The sequence below is a fragment of the Geotrypetes seraphini genome, chromosome 1 (assembly GCF_902459505.1).
Source record: "Geotrypetes seraphini chromosome 1, aGeoSer1.1, whole genome shotgun sequence".
NCBI lineage: Eukaryota > Metazoa > Chordata > Amphibia > Gymnophiona > Dermophiidae > Geotrypetes > Geotrypetes seraphini.
In genome coordinates, this window is record NC_047084.1 from 450,133,890 (window position 1) to 450,150,060 (window position 16,171).

Here is a 16,171-nt window from a genome sequence, read left to right on the forward strand (position 1 = left end):
CATACTGGTCTGGCTTTCAAAATGTCCCTAGTGAACAGCCAGGAGATAGTTTTATAGACAATTGAGGTAGTGTGACTGTAAATCTGTCTCAAAGCAACCAGACCCATGAGGACCGGAGTTGTATTCCACCACATCCAACCCAGCAGTCATGTGAAATGTATACTGCACAGTAGTTGTTTCACTCCTACAATTCCACGAGAGGGCGTCATTCCCAGACTAATGGAGCCATTGCTCTTTATCTTACCCTGCGAGAGAGAGAAAGGAAGAGGGCCTTCCCTGCTGATTCCAGTTTTCCCAGGCCTGCTTTGCTCTGCTGTCCTCGAACAGCAATCTTGCACCAAAAAAACCAAACAAACCCCAAATCAAACTACAGGCTTGCCAAAATTCTTTACTAATCCAAAAGTTTTCTATTGTTGCAGTCTCCTGGACTATGTTATGTATTTATCTTCTTCATCTCTTTGCAAATAAGTGATATATTATAAAATGTGAGACAGTATAAAATGTAAAATGCAACAGCACCGAGTGAGGTAAATCCTTAAGGGCCATGGAATAAGATTGGTAGGGAGTGATCTAAATAGCATAGTGTGAGTGTGGGGACGGTCTAGTCCAGCCTGGGAACAAGTGGACCGTTTCCCAACCTTGCTCTTACCGCGGTTCCAGCATCTGACCCCAGTCGTTGCTCGAGTCAGACCTTTTCAAATCTCTCTCCTTGCGGGGATCGCGGCTTTAGCCTTGGCCTAGGACAGCTCGCCCTCCCTCCTCACTTCCCGCAGTTAGATACCGGGCTCATTCCATTGCGGCATCTCCACAGTGGCCACTCTGCCTCGAAAAGTGATTGGGATTATTCTCCAGAGTCAGAGAGGGAGATGGTGAATACTTAACAATTTCCTTACAAGGAGAGCTGGAGTCTCTCTAGGAGGGAAATGAATGAGGGGGATGGACACACACACACACACACATGCATCATCGCCAGTGGGGAGGGGTGTTGGGGGGGGGGATTAGCGGAATGTTTTAAATAGTATGGCACGTTACTGCGACAGGCGGGTAGAGGCAGCATAGAAAGCCTGGTGAGGCAGCAACTGCGGGCACAGGAGCTCCAGCAGCGCGCCAGTTCGAACCCACGGTAAGGACAGGGGGAGAAAAGGGGGGGGGGTCAGGGCTGGAGGGGGTTGTGGGGTTGGATTATTATTTTTTTTTTTTTGCACATCTGTTGCGCTCTGTGCATGTCTCAGCCATATTCCGGCAGCATCTCCGGGTGTGCAGCTGCGGCATCTGCTGCGGTGAGAAGTGCACCTCTGTTGTGGGAGTGCACGGGAGGGGTGCTGGGGCGGAAGGGGGGGGGGTCAGACACACTCTCCCACAGGTTGCCCTAAAGCCATAGCCCAACCTAATTAAATTCCATGCCACAGACCGTGGCTTAATTTTCCCCTCCCTCCCCCCCCCCTCTCTTTTTTGCATGAGTGTTAGTGTAACTCCTATCTTAGCAAGAGAGCTGAGAATATCCCCAACTTTGCCCACCTGAGGAGTTCAGCAAACTGTGATGGAGGAGGATGGTGGACTGCAAAATCCTGATTCCCTGTCCTGCAGATGATGCTCACTGTATCATGCGCTCAGGAAGCACCGGCAAAGAGCCCTGATAAAGAGATGGTTTTTTAAACCAGGAGTTTCCAGTCTTCACTGCAGTCATTCTATGCTTAGGACTCTAGGAAGGAATGATTAGCAGGGAAAGGGTCATCCTGAACATTATGTAGGAGCAATGGAAGGTTGGCTGTAAATATCTTCCTCTTAGTGAAGGTGCCGTGTGTACATTATCTGGAAAGACACTGGATGAGGTTGGAGGGAGAGAGGGAGGAAGAGCATTTATCCCCATGTGTCTGCACACCTCAGAGGCAGGGAGATTTTCTCTTACTGACATACCATTCCCAGTATCAGAACCTGGGACAGTGTGTCTGCACATCTCAGACAGGGGGGTTTCTCTCTCACTAACACAGTACTCCATTCACAACACAGAGACAGGGAACGTAGGAAAGTGCCATATTCGGTTAGACTTAAGGTCCAGTATCCTATTTTTTTTAACCCAAATCAAAAATACTTTCCCCTGTGGTACAGCCATGGGGAGGGGGGCCTTTGCCCCCCTCACTTTGGGCTGAGACTCCCTCCAGAATTGCAGCACTCCTTTACACAGCTGGCGGGGATGCCGACGCCCTCCAACAAGTTCCCGAGCCTCACCTGTCCTCCTGGTGCCACTTTTTAACACAGAAGTTGGCACTGTGCCTCCAGCCACCACTGTCATTTCTCACAAATGGACAGTTTGACGCCTGGAGGGACACTGCCGACTTTTGCGTTAAGCAGAGCCAGGAGGTGGGAAACTGCTTGGAAACTGGCTGTTGGGACTTCAGCATCCCTGCGAGCATTTTAGCATGCACTCAGGGAGGGGGGGGGGGCAATGTGTTTACCCTCCAGTCCATCCCTGGGCACCACAAAAATTAGAGGGCTAGCTATGCCTCTGCTGTCCCCAGGACTGCCTTAATAATGATTTATGAACTTTTGTTTTAGGAATATATCCCAGTTTTTTAAAACCCAGCTATGCTAACCTCTTTTACTACATCCTTCGTCAAAGCGAATTCCAAAGCCTAACTGTATGCTCAGTGAAAATTATTTTCTTCCCTTTCTATTAAGGTGGTTATTTTATTTTTTATTTATTTTATAAGTTTCCATATTTACAAATCAAGTAAACACTTGTACAGAAAGTTGGTTAGACAGAACAATTCTCACAAGGTATAAAACGTATGCCTTGATAGTCCTTAAAAGGAAATAAAATTAAAAGGACATTAATAAATTCATCTAACACAGCTCAAGTCCTCAACTTAAGATCCAAGAATTCTTATAAGCGAGAAAAAAGGTAAATTATAATTAATTAGGAAATATGCTTAAACATAGTGCTGAGGTAGGAGATACTTATTAAACTTCTTGAGCACTTGTCGTTGTTCCGCCATCTATTCGGGACATAGCCAAGAAAGCTGTTAATTGATAAGGTTCAAAAAAGACATATTTAACTGAACGGTGGCATATAATACACTTACAGGGGTAGCTCAGGTAAAAAGTCGCTCCTAACAAAGTGACCCCCTGGTCTCAAAAGAAGAAATTCTCGACGTCGTTTTTGAGTCTCTCTTGAAAGATCAGGGTACATTTGAATTTTCAGACCTAGGAACTCTTTTTGTTTATTTTTAAAGAAAAGCCTCAATAACCATCCTTTATCAATTGAGAGAGCTACAGTTAATATCAATGTGGACGGTGTTACCATATCCTTATCAGATGTCTCCAAAATTTCTGATACATTTAACACTGCTTGATCAGATTTTTTCTGTAAATGAGGCCCATTTTTATTTGGGAGGTAATAAACTTGACAAAACGGAGGTAGTGTCTTTTCAGAAACTTGTAAAGTTTCTACCAGGTTTCTCCTAAGCATTTCCCTAGGAATTACCATTGTCATTCTTGGAAAGTTAATAAGTCTCAAATTATTATTTCTTGAAGCATTCTCAAGCACTTCCAATTTCTTTCTGAGATTTACATTGTCCTTAATTAGGGCCTCTTGCAATTGTTTCACTGCTATAACATCTTGGTCGAGCTTTTGAACTAACGTTTTTGAAGCAGTCTGATCTTCGAGAGAGGGGAGATATGATTGAGACATTCAAGTATCTCACGGGCCGCATCGAGGTGGAAGAAGACATCTTCTTCTTCAAGGGTCCCGCGGCAACAAGGGGGCATTCGTGGAAAATCAGAGGCGGGAAACTGCACAGTGACACTAGGAAGTTCTTCTTCACTGAAAGGGTGGTTGATCGCTGGAATAGTCTTCCACTTCAGGTTATTGAGGCCAGCAGTGTGCCAGATTTTAAGGCCAGATGGGATAGACATGTGGGATCTATCCGCAAAGATAGATAGGGAGGGTCACTGGAGTGGGCAGACTTGATGGGCCGTGGCCCTTATCTGCCGTCTATTTCTATGTTTCTTTTATATCTTTAAGCTCCTTTGTGTGTTGAATTAACTTATTCTCTATATAATGGAAATTGGGGCTAATAGTCTTAGCAAAATTAGCCACTAAATCCCATAGTGATTCCAGAGTCACCTGAGTGGGCTTCTCCCATTTAGAAAATTTTTGTTGAGTGTAAAAATGCTCACCCTGAAGAAAAGTTCCTTGGCTTTGTTCCGTCTGGTTTATTCCACCACCGTTTGCTGGCAAAGCCTCCAAATCTTCTGTAGAACTCCCCTGTGCAGGGAGTTCTGCCTCCACGCTCTCCACTGTGCTGTAACCTGCCTCTGGAGAAAGGACCGCCCCCAACTCCGGGGTTGCCTCACTCCCTAGAGAGATAGTGATTCGTGGCTGCGGGGGTGGGGCTCATATGTCTGGGCTCAAGGTGGTATCCGGCCCAGGAGGTGCAAAATTGGTCTCGCTTGATCCCGATGCCCTCAGCGGGCTACCTCCAGACATCGAATTTGTAGCTCCCTGCATCTGCCGCAAGAGATCTTCTATGTTGCCGAGAATCGGCACAACAGAACGCTGCGAGGCACCAGAAGCGCTCTTGCCTCTCCTCTTCGGCATAGTGCGGAAATTGGGTCACAAAAGTCTCCACAAAGGGAAGAAACAAAAAGAATATCCGAGGGAAAAGGTGCGTACTTCTCAGCACATCTTAGCAGCGGCCATCTTGGATCGCCCAGGTGGTTATTTTAAAAGACCTATTAGCAGTTTAGATGTGCACAAACTAGCTTTTAGATGTGTATCGAATACACACCTAAATTCCAATTTTACAAAGCCAGGATATACATACATCCAAATTGTGCATATGTGCATATTGCAAGGGTGTGTGTTTTGGGTGAGACTGAGAGAATGTTAAACTATACCCATGCATTCCCCAATTCTGAAGAAGAATGTCCATGTATGTTACCTGAGATCAATGTTGGGATTTACACAGATGACTAGGCTATATAAAGGTGCTCGTGTTGTGCTATGGTCTGCTAGAGAGATTAGGAGATGTTGTCCATTAATCCCCTAGTGTTTTTTTGTTCCCCTCCCCTCCCATGGTGATACTGTGACATCCTGGGTATATATAGATATGCTTCTAGTGCAACAGGTACTTCATTCCTGAATCTTCAGGTAGCATAGTAACATAGTAGATGACGGCAGATAAAGACCCGAATGGTCCATCCAGTCTGCCCAACCTGATTCAATTTAAATTATTATTAATTTTTTTTTTTCTTCTTAGCTATTTCTGGGCGAGAATCCAAAGCTTTACCCGGTACTGTGCTTGGGTTCCAACTGCCGAAATCTCTGTTAAGACTTACTCCAGCCCATCTACACCCTCCCAGCCATTGAAGTCCTCCCCTGCCCATCCTCCTCCAATCTATTCCCGTGAGAATTTGTGTAGAGAGCCTCATTATACTTTTTTGCCCTGCCTCCCATCTCTCTGTGCTGTCTTCCAACTCCCCAGTTGTCTCTCTGCATGTGAGATAGTAGGAGCCATCCTCTTCTGCTCGTGTTTATTTTTCCTTTCTTTTCAGATTTTTTTCTTTCAGTTTGTCAGCCTTTTGGTTCTGCAGAGGCTCCTAGTTCTGGGACATCTCTGGCTGCAGGAAAGCTCACGCTCTGAGGCAGTGGTCTCAAACTCAAACCCTTTGCAGGGCCACATTTTGGATTTGTCGGTACTTGGAGGGCCTCAGAAAAAAATAGTTCATGTCTTATTAAAAAAATGACAATTTTGCATGAGGTAAAACTCTTTATAGTTTATAAATCTTTCCTTTTGGCTAAGTCTTTAAAAATAATATTGCAATTTATAGCTAAAGAGACATATGATGATCAAGATCTTTTATTTGACTTTTCTAATTATGATAAACATACCGAGGGCCTCAAAATAGGACTTGGTGGGCCGCAAGTGGCCCCCGGGCCGTGAGTTTGAGACCACTGCTCTGAGGTCAGAGGTCTGTAGCCAAGGGGCAGACTGCTTGGCAATACACCCACTTGGCTGACCTGCACTAACTGTTCGGGAGCTCAGGGACCATTGCCCCCAGGTTCTGCCTGTAGTGGGTTTGAGCACAGGCTGAGTGGCTCTATGGAGGGTTTATCCAGGATCGGAGCTGACTGTGTTTCCTCCCCCCCCCCCCCACAGCTCCGTACGTAAGGTCTGGCGACAGTTGAGGTCTCAGACTGGTTGTGCCCGAAGAAACAGGCAGTCCAGTTTCCAGGTTTGTTTGAGGCAGAAGTTCTCCCAGTAAGCTAGCTGCAGCTTCAGTACAGGCAGCTCCCAACACCCACATGGCATGATGAGTACAAGGCTGACAGCCTGGGACCATGTGACCAGGCCGAGCGAGATCTGTCACATATCTCCCCCAGCTCCTTCTTGTCTTCCACTGACCCTGCTAAAACACAACACATACAGGATTACAATAGTTCTAAATCCTTTATTTACTCTTGACCAAGTCTTTCCCCAAGTCCCCCCATGGACTCCATAGATCTTACAACTCTTCCAGATCCTCTGTCAATCCCTCATTGGCCCTCCGGGTCTTCCCTTTGAGCTCCCAGTGCCATCACCAGTCTCTCCGCCAGTCGCCATCGGCTCGGCCGGTCCCTCTACTGGTTTTTCGCCAGACGTTTTGGCCAATGTTCTCCCAGGCCTGTCAAGCTGCTTACTATGGGCTTCTCTGGCAGTTTCCAGTGCCATCACCGGTCTTTCCGCCGGTCCCTCTACTGGTTGCTTGCCAGACCCCCTCAGTCTGGCTGCTTCTTGTGGGGCCACTGCCGGTCTCTATGCTCCCTGGCCTCTTGGGTATCCCACTCCCCAATGTTCTCCCAGGTCTGTCAAGCTGCTTACTCTGGGCTCCTCTGGCAGTTTCCAGTGCCATCACCGGTCTTTCTGCTGGTCCCTCTACTGGTTGCTTGCCAGACCCCCTCAGTCTGGCTGCTTCTTGTGGGGCCACTGCCGGTCTCTATGCTCCCTGGCCTCTTGGGTATCCCACTCCCCAATGTTCTCCCAGGTCTGTCAAGCTGCTTACTCTGGGCTCCTTTGGCAGTTTCCAGTGCCATCACCGGTCTTTCTGCTGGTCCCTCTACTGGTTGCTTGCCAGATCCCCTCAGCCTGGCTGCTTCTTGTGGGGCCACTGCCAATCCCTATGCTCCCCAGCCTCTTGGGTCTCCCACTCCCTGTGGAACTTTGCCAATCCCACCACCAATCATCAAACCTGAGTCCCACTGGGGGCTACTAGACCCTTCAGCTACTTCTTCCAGACCCCTCACAGTCACTAAGTTATCTTACCCTGGATTAACACACTAAGCACTCTCCCAGCACCTCACTCATTTTCTCTCAGATGCACACACTTAGGATTAGGTCAGAGATCAGCATTCCTCCCATTGAGGATCACTTGGCTCCTGAAAGAGCTTCTACTCATTTTAGCATTCAGCCTGGGAACTGTCCTTTTCAGCATCACCGTTTACTTAGGGTGAGTGGACAGCTCCCAGCAGCATTTGCAGTTCTTATGCAAATTAGCCCCTTCTTTTTACTGCTCAGACACTGGTGGAATGCCAGTGACAGGAAATTTCACTCCATCACACAGCCTTAAAACTAAAATTCGGAGGGGAGGGTTTGGGTTCTGGGGCAAGAGCCAGAGCCCCCTTCCCCTAAAACCACTAAAATTTTATCTTCAGTGTTTCTCCCATGGGCCATTTTTGGTGCTAAAATTGCTGTTGCAGTGGCCATCTTGGATTTCCCAATTTGGATATAAAAGCCTCTATCTACCTCAAAACAACTTGATTTAGCTCAAAATCAGGTAGGATGCACTTCTCAGGCCAGGATATTTCAGATTCATGCCAGATTTGTGCTGGATGGTGGCCCGAAGATCGTCCATGCTCCACGCGCAGTACGGTACATGAAGAGGTAGTGGGAGCCACTGGCTTAGCCTCCTCTAATTCCCATGGGGGTTATAAGTTCCCAGATGACTCGGGTTCCAGGGCAAAAGACCTGGCTGAGCAGGGAAAAGGTGAAAATGTGTCACTGGTGAAGTGTTGCTGTGCATCTGCCGCAAAACCTCAGAAAGGGACATGGGAGAAACTGCAGGGGCTCTCTGGGCGTCCTGGACAAGGTTTTCTCCCAGAATTCATTAATATGATGTTTGAAGTCTATTTGATCAACAGCAGCCACTAGAACCCTCGGAAGTCGTGGAAATGCTGGCTCCGAGGGTCACTCCATCTAAGAGCGCAAGTCTACCCCAGTAGGGCCATGTGCACAAGATGGGGATCCAGTCGGATGAAGACTGGGATGAGGAAGAGTCAGTAAATATATCTTTACTAACTGAAACAGTACTTGTAGAAACACATTCCTAAACTGTCTAATGCAACTCCCGAGACAAAACAAAGAACCAACAATGACCTACATGTACTTGTAACTATATAGTTAAAACTATGACCTAACTGTATTAATAGTTATACTGATCTACCTATACTATCAACCCTATTGAATGTCAATCTGTCATTGTAACTTCCTGTGTAACTGACTTAGCCTCTTGTAATGTAATCCGACATTGAACTGAATAAATGAAGGCGGCATAGAAAACCTGATTAACATAACATACTCTTCCAGTCTGGGTCCTCTATAGCAGGAGATTCGGCATCACGGCTAGGGAGGAGGGCCTAATCCAGATCAGGTCGAGACTCTGGATCTCGGAGAGGACTCGTCAGTTTGCAGTCTATTTAATCCCTCGGCGCTTTTGGAGATAATTACAGATTCTCTCCAAGAATTAAAGATAGAGACTCCACAAACCTCAGCCACCCAGTGCTCGCTTATGAACAGCACTAAGGCTTGGACCACATGCTTTCCCTCTCACCAGGACATTACTAAAATGTTAACTGGGAAGTCCCAGAATGACCCCTTTGGGTGTCCAAGGCCATGACTAAACTTTATCCAATGGATGCAGTCTTTAACCAGCTATTTACTCTACCAAATGTGGAGTCCCTGAAGGTGCAGGTGACCAAGTGTACCTCTTTCCCCAGTGAAGTACTGAAAGATACCCAGGACCACAGGTTGGATTTTATTCTCAAGAGACAATTTGAAGCTATGGTCTTGAGGTTAAAGGCAAGAGCAGCAGCAGCATTGTATGTCACACATGCTTACCACTCCAAGTTGTGCCATGATCCGGAGGCGGCTGCCGGATGAGATCACCCATTTCTATTTTTTTTTTTTATCTTTATTCATTTTCAAAAGCCAACAGTAAATGCAACAGATAAGCAAACAAATAATACAATAATCAGCACTCAATACAATCAAATGATATAATAAATATATATCACCCCTTCCCACCCATTTCTAATGTCTGGTGTGGACTATGTAATGGATGCTCTTTATGATCTGTTCAGGGTATTGAGCAAGGTTTCAGCATACTCTTATTTCTGCCTGTAGGATGCTATGGATCAGAAAGTGGGCGACGCTGAGCAAGCTGCCATTTAAAGGGCAGTTGTTTTTTGGAAAAGATCTGGACAATCTCATGACCAGTGTGCAAGATCGTAAGCCAGAGTCTGCCCAACAACAGGCCAAGAACCCCGGCCTAGGGGGTTGGGATGAGGTAATTTTTATAGCTCCAGACATTTTTGCCAGTACTCTGAGGGGGGAGGGTGTACCAGAAATAATTTCAAGACAGATGCTGGGGTCGATGGTAGCGACTGTAGATGTAGTTCCCTAGACAAGGGTGCATCAACTCCCTCTCCATGAAGTGCTCGTATCTCATGTGTTGCAGATGCTGCTGCCTTAGCGGAGGCACATCACAGTCTGACCTCCACTTGAGTGATTTTGACCATGGATGCCAGCCTTTAAGGATGGGGAGTGCACTGTGAAGGTCATCCAGTTCAGGGACACTGGTTCCCCTCCCAGAGAAAGTGGTTGATCAACCAGTTGGAACTGAGAGCAATCCACTTGGCGCTGCAGACATTTGGAAGCACGCTACAGAGCAAAGCAGTGCAAGTTTTCTCAGACAATGCAACGGCTGTGGCCTATGTCAATCAGCAAGGGGGCACCAAGAATGCCTCTCTTTGCCTGAAAGTTCAAATGTTGTTTCGGTGGGCAGAGACCCACCTCAAGGTGCTCTTGGCGGCACATGTAGCAGGAGTTTGAATTGTCTCTCAGGGAGTATCCCTGTACCCCTCCTTATGTTTTCTCTCTAGGGCTGACCACCTGCTTTGATACAAACTGTAGAGTTGGAGGACAGCCCAGAGAGATGGGAAGCAGAGGAAAAAATTATAATGAGGCTTTCCACACACATTCTCACGGGAAGAGATTGGCTACCCGAAGGTTCAGGAATGATATGTCTGTCTACTAGAAAGAAGATTATTGAGGTAAGTACCTAATCTTTCCATATTTCCCTAAAATGTCAGACGTACACACCTATGTGACATTGCAAAGTGGGTGCTGCTGCCACACGTGGCTAGTACATCCTGTAAGTATTTTAGAAACAGTTCTACGTCAGCAGATCCTTTTTTAAAATACTGGTGGAAATTGACATACCTCGGCCTATGAGAGTGGTTTGGAACCTTTGGTAAAAAAAAGCAAGTTAAACAACGTAGTCTTCATCAAGGGCTATACACTTAGTCCAGCGAGTTTCCAGTTTTTTCTTAAGCTATTTTTCTTACTGTACAAAAAAACTGGAAACTTGCTGGACTAAGTGTATAGCCCTTGATGAAGACTATGTTGTTTAACTTGCTTTTTTACTAAACTTTTTAAACCACCCTGTATGCTCTTTCTAAAATCTGCCTAAATATGTACTGTAGAACTTCATGGCACATCCTGTAGTCTTTGTACTTTTTGAGAAAGTAAACAATCCATTTACTTTCCTAATCCAATCCATTCAGGATTTTAAAAGACCTCTATCATATCCTTTCTCAGCCATCTTCAAGCTGTAGAATCCTTTCCTCATTTGAGAGGCCTTGCATCCACTTTATCATTTTGGTTCCCTTCTCTGTATTATTTCTATTTTCAATATATGTATTTTTGAGATGGTGCACACAGCAGCAGCACTCAAGATGCACTATGGAGTGATACAGAGGCATTATGATATTCCTTTTTTAGGTTAATCAACTTTTATTGAGCAAATGAATACAAAACAGACAATCATAATAAAATATAGCTCAAATTTTATAACAGTTTGAAACTACTTTCTCCCCTACCACCCTGACCCTTCTCCAGAAACTATTCACAAATAAAGTTCATAAGGAAAACAGAACACTAAGGGGTTGGGAGGGGCCTTAGGTGTCTGAGCCAATCAGGGCCTTGGGACCCTCCCTGTGCATCACATGATGCACCAAGGAGGGAAGGCCTGCCATTTTGGATTGGCAGGCCTTGAAGCTGGAGGGATCGTGTTTCCCTCCTGCTTCCAACTTCTGAAAAAGGTACCGAGGGAGGGGTTTGAGGGGTTTATGGGAGCATCCAGTTCCAGGAGGGAGTGAGCATCCCTCCTGCCTTTTGGGGGGGAAGGGGGAGGGTAGGGGATGGTTTGGGGGAGGCCTCTGATGACGGGAGGGAGTGGGCATCCCTCCTGCCAATTTTCTCTCATGCGGGAGGAGGGGAGTTGGCATGGCAAGAGGGAAGTGTGCAACCCTCCTGCTATTTTCTCTCGTGAGGGGTGGGGGGAGTTGCCATGGCAGGAGGGAGTGGGCATCCCTCCTGCCATTTTCACTGCTACGGGGGCAGTCGGTTCCCGATGCTGGTGCCGGTTTGTCGGGAAGGGCCATCATTGACAGGGAGGGGCTTTTTTCTTTTTTTTTTTTATGAGACACATATTGTGTATGTGTAACACACACACAGCATCTGTGCCATTTTTTTTTAAAAAGGGCTGAACTATCAGTGACAGGTGAGTGATTGGTCTTGAACAGTCGCTTTTTTTGGATCGCTAAAACACCTGGGTTTTTTTTTGTGCATAGCCAAGCGATGTTAGTGCATCAATCACTTGGATAGTTTGCATGGGGTTTTAGCAAATTTGCATGGCCAGATTGGAAAATGGGCGATCGAGGGGAAAAACATGTGGTGAGCCATTTTGTGCATCGTGCTGGCAAATGCGATCAATGCTAAAGCAGTCAAAACCGGTGTAGCGACGATCACTTTTAGTGTATCTAGGCCTCAGTTCATAGCTCATCTTACCTCCAGAGGGTCTCATAATTAAATTCTACAGTCACGATTCCTTACCAGAAAAATCCTGAAGAAAATGGACATCATGTTTTGTTCACCTAACAGTTAAGCTAGCCTTTCTTTCTCTTCCATAGATATATTAGTGATAGGAAGAAGTGCAAAAGTGGCATTGTAAGACTCAAAGGTGAAGGGGAGGAATATGTAGAAGCTGATAAAGAAAAGGCTGAATTGCTTAACAGATATTTCTGTTCTGTGTTCATGGCTGAAGCGCCGGGAGCGGGACCGCAGAAGACAAATGTGAATAGGGATGGAGGAGAAATAGACCCTGATCGATTTTCATAGGGTTGTGTTCGTGAGGAGCTAGCTAAAATAAAGGTAGACAAAGCAATGGGCCCAGATAGTGTACAGTACATCCTAGGATACTGAAGGAACTTAGGGAAGTTCTGGTAGCTCCACTGACTGACCTTTTCAACGAATCTCTAGAGTCAGGAGTGGTACCAGAGGACTGGCGAAGGGTGGATATGGTACCTCTCCACAAAAGTGGAAGTAAGGAAGAAGTAGGGAATTACAGGCTGGTAATTCTGACTTCTGTGGTAAGCAAATTAATGGAAACAATTTTAAAACAGAGAATAGTCAAGTTTCTGGATTCCTGTGGATTACAGGTCCAGAGGCAACATGGATTCACCAGAGGTAGGTCTTGTCAGACAAATCTGATCAATTTCTTTGACTGGATGACCAGAGAATTGGATAGAGGATGTGCTCTAGATGTGGTGTATTTAAATTTTAGCAAAGCCTTTGACAGTGTTCCACACAGACATCAAATGAATAAACTGGGATGGGTCCCAAATTGACGGGCTGGATCAAGAACTGGTAGTGGTCAATTGAGATCGCTCTGAGGAAAGGGATGTTACCAGTAGTGTGCCTCAAGGTTCTGTTCTCGGGCCTGTTCTTTTTAACATTTTTATAAACGATATTGCTGAAGGGTTGTTGGGTAAGATTTGCCTCTTTGCGGATGATACGAAAATCTGCAATAGAGTAGACACGCCGGATGGTGTGAATAATATGAAGAAAGACCTGGTAAAGCTTGAAGAATGGTCTGAAATTTGGCAGCTAAAATTTAATGCTAAGAAATGCAAGGTCATGCATTTGGGCTGCAAAAACCCAAGGGAATAGTACAGATTAGGGAGTGAAGAGCTTATGTGCACGACAGAAGAGCGGGACTTGGGTGTGATTGTATGTGATGATCTTTAGGTGGCCCAACAGGTTAAAAAGGTGACGGCGAAAGCTAGAAGGATGCTAGGTTGCATTGGAACAGATATGGCTAGTGACTTTTGTGTAAAATTCTGGAGGCCGCACCTTCAAAAAGATATAAAAAGGATGGAGTCGGCCCAGAGGAAAGCTACTAAAATGGTATGTAGTCTTCATAATAAGTCGTATGGGGACAGACTTAAAGAACTCAATCTGTATACTTTGGAGGAAAGGCGGGAGAGGGGAGATATGATAGAGACGTTTAAATACCTACATAATGTAAATGCACATGAGTCGAGTCTCTTTAATTTGAAAGGAAACTCTGCAATGAGAGGGCATAGGATGAAGTTAAGAGGTGATAGGCTCCGGAGTAATCTAAGGAAATACTTTTTTACAGAAAGGGTGGTAGATGCGTGGAACAGTCTCCTAGAAGAGGTGGTGGAGACAGAGACTGTGGCTGAATTCAGAAGGGCCTGGAATAGGCACGTGGGATCTGTCAGAGAGAGAAAGAGATAATTGTTTCTGTGGATGGGCAGACTAGATGGGCCATTTGGCCTTTATCTGCCATCATGTTTCTATGTTTCCATAAGTTTTACTTAATTGCCTCAATCTTGAGAAAAAAAAAATATCGGGTTTCATGAACATTCCCTACCTTTTTCTTTTCTTGTTTGAGTCCCGCTTGCCTGCAGACTTTGGGCCGCTGACAGTGTCAGTCAGTAGAAGATGTTGCTTTTGGCACCCCCGGAAGCTTTCTATCTCTGCTTCAGTTTACTGTCCCTGCAGAGGCAGGATGTTGTAGAAGGAAAGCTTCCAGGCTGCCAATTGCAGCATCTTCAACTGACTACCCTGCCGACGGCCCGGTCTGCAAGCTGGTGCTGATGGCTGAAGCATTGGGGAACTTAAGGTATTGGAGGAGCACCCCCCCCCCCCCAGGAGCTGCACCCTGGGCAGATTGCCCCTCCCCCCGAACACCACTGGCCAACTCCTACATCCCAAAAGCTTGTTTTGTGCATTTTTCTTTTGGATGTAGTTTTATGTTTTTTCAAAAATGGTTCAAAAAGATAGACATGCATCTGAAAAATGTCCATCTTCAAGAAAAACAAGATAGATGTTTTGCAATTTTGGAAAATGGTCATGTTCGCTGCTGGATTTTTTGTCCAAACTCAGATTTGGACGTCAGATCAAAAATACCCCTCCACATATACGAGGTAAGTCAAGTCTGAAAACAAAGCTTTACAGTAGCAAAAACAACATAAGAATGCTGACTGACGGGGTTGTATTCTTATTTCCCCAGTCTACTATAGAAAACGCATCGGTCAACAAGAATTATAATGAAGATACCTCCTGACTAATATCAACATAAATCTCCCCGCCCATACATAAAGCAAACTAAGCAAACAAAAAAAAAAAGAAATGATATTCTTTTTTTAACTCTGTATTCCTTTCCTATTAGATCAGGGGTGTCCAACCTGCAGCCCAAGGGCCACATGCGGCCCTGTGAAGTATTTTGTGCAGCCCCGGTCGACGGTGATGCAGTGTTTTCCTTTGCTGCCCCCGGGTGTTTACCGTCTTGCCGGCTCCTTCCTCTGTCTTGCTGCAGCGTTTGTGCATTTGTGCGGCCACAGAAACATTTTTTTCAGCCAATGCGGCCCAGGGAAGCCAAAAGGTTGGACACCCCTGTATTAGATCTTAATATTCTGTTTGCTTTTTTGACCACTGTAGACTGAGCAGAGAATTTCAAAGTATTGTCCCCAATCCTTTTTCTGGGCAGCGAGTCCTAATGTGGAACCTACCATCATGCAGCTTTAATTTGGGCTATTCTTCCTTATGTTTATCACTTAGCACTTGTTCACATTCAATTTTTGCTGCTATTTGGATGCCCTGTCTTCCAGTCTCTCAGGGTCCTCCTGCAATTTCTCACAATCCTCAAGAGATTTAACACATTGAATAATTCTGTGTCATCTGCAAATCTGATGACCTTACTCATCTTCCCTCTTCCTCCTATTAATAATCATTTTTATAGCACTACTAGACATATGCAGTACTGTGCACAAACATATAAGAGATAGTCCCTGATTAGACGTGGGTAGGGCCACACTTTTAAAAAGAAAAGTATTTCTGCTAGTTCATTCCTCCATCTTGACTACTGCAATATTATTTATTTGGGTACATATAAGAAAACCCTGAAAAGACTTCAAGTTATTCAAAATTCAGCAGTTCGGCTGATTTTTGGTTTGAAAAAATGGGAAGATATTGCTCCCTATTATCAAAAACTACATTGGTTACCGATGGAGGCAAGAGTTTTGTTTAAGTTTTTCCTGTATCTGTTTTAAATCAATATTTGGTATGGCTCCTGCGTACTTAGTCTCTCACTTTTTTATAGACCGTTTTAATAGGCCTACACGCAGAATCCATATGTTTGCTTACCCAGCAGTAAATGCTTGTCGCTTTAAAAGATTTCTGGACAGAACGCTTGCATTTCGGGCAGGTAAAATGAATGACTGGCTGGGTAATATTATTACCCGTGCTCTATCTTATTTTATTTTTAGAAAATTAGTAAAAACACAGTTGTTTGATCGATTTATTGTTTTAATTTTTTATCCTTTTATCTTGTATGTATTTCTGATGATTTGTATTGTATTTTTTTCACTGATTGTCCGGTACTTCTCATTGTAAACCGCCTTGAACTATTATGGCTTTGGCGGTAGACAAGAATAAATTAGTATTAAATTATTATAAAGACTAGAGTCTTGGCACTAGGAGCCACA

The 16,171-nt window shown here is 45.1% G+C and overlaps 1 protein-coding gene and 1 long non-coding RNA gene across 5 annotated transcripts in view; one reads left to right on the forward strand and one right to left on the reverse strand.

The window, feature by feature from the left end:
• LOC117348679 overlaps positions 1-952 on the reverse strand; it is a 31,781-nt gene extending 30,829 nt beyond the window's left edge. Inside the window, exon 1 of the long non-coding RNA XR_004537032.1 lies at positions 650-952. This is a non-coding gene — a long non-coding RNA (uncharacterized LOC117348679). The remainder of the gene's footprint in view (positions 1-649) is intronic.
• The window catches only part of PNCK (pregnancy up-regulated nonubiquitous CaM kinase), a 267,950-nt gene that overhangs the window by 182,368 nt on the left and 69,411 nt on the right, over positions 1-16,171 (forward strand). For 2 of the 4 annotated variants that reach the window (XM_033921019.1, XM_033921044.1), the window contains exon 1: positions 1,000-1,123. The exons of 1 other annotated variant lie outside the window; for it this stretch is intronic. The gene's annotated coding sequence lies outside the window, so the exon portion shown is untranslated. Of the gene's footprint in view, positions 1-999; positions 1,124-9,440; positions 9,604-16,171 lie in introns of those variants that run through there. One more of the 4 variants, XM_033921028.1, reaches the window with a different exon arrangement.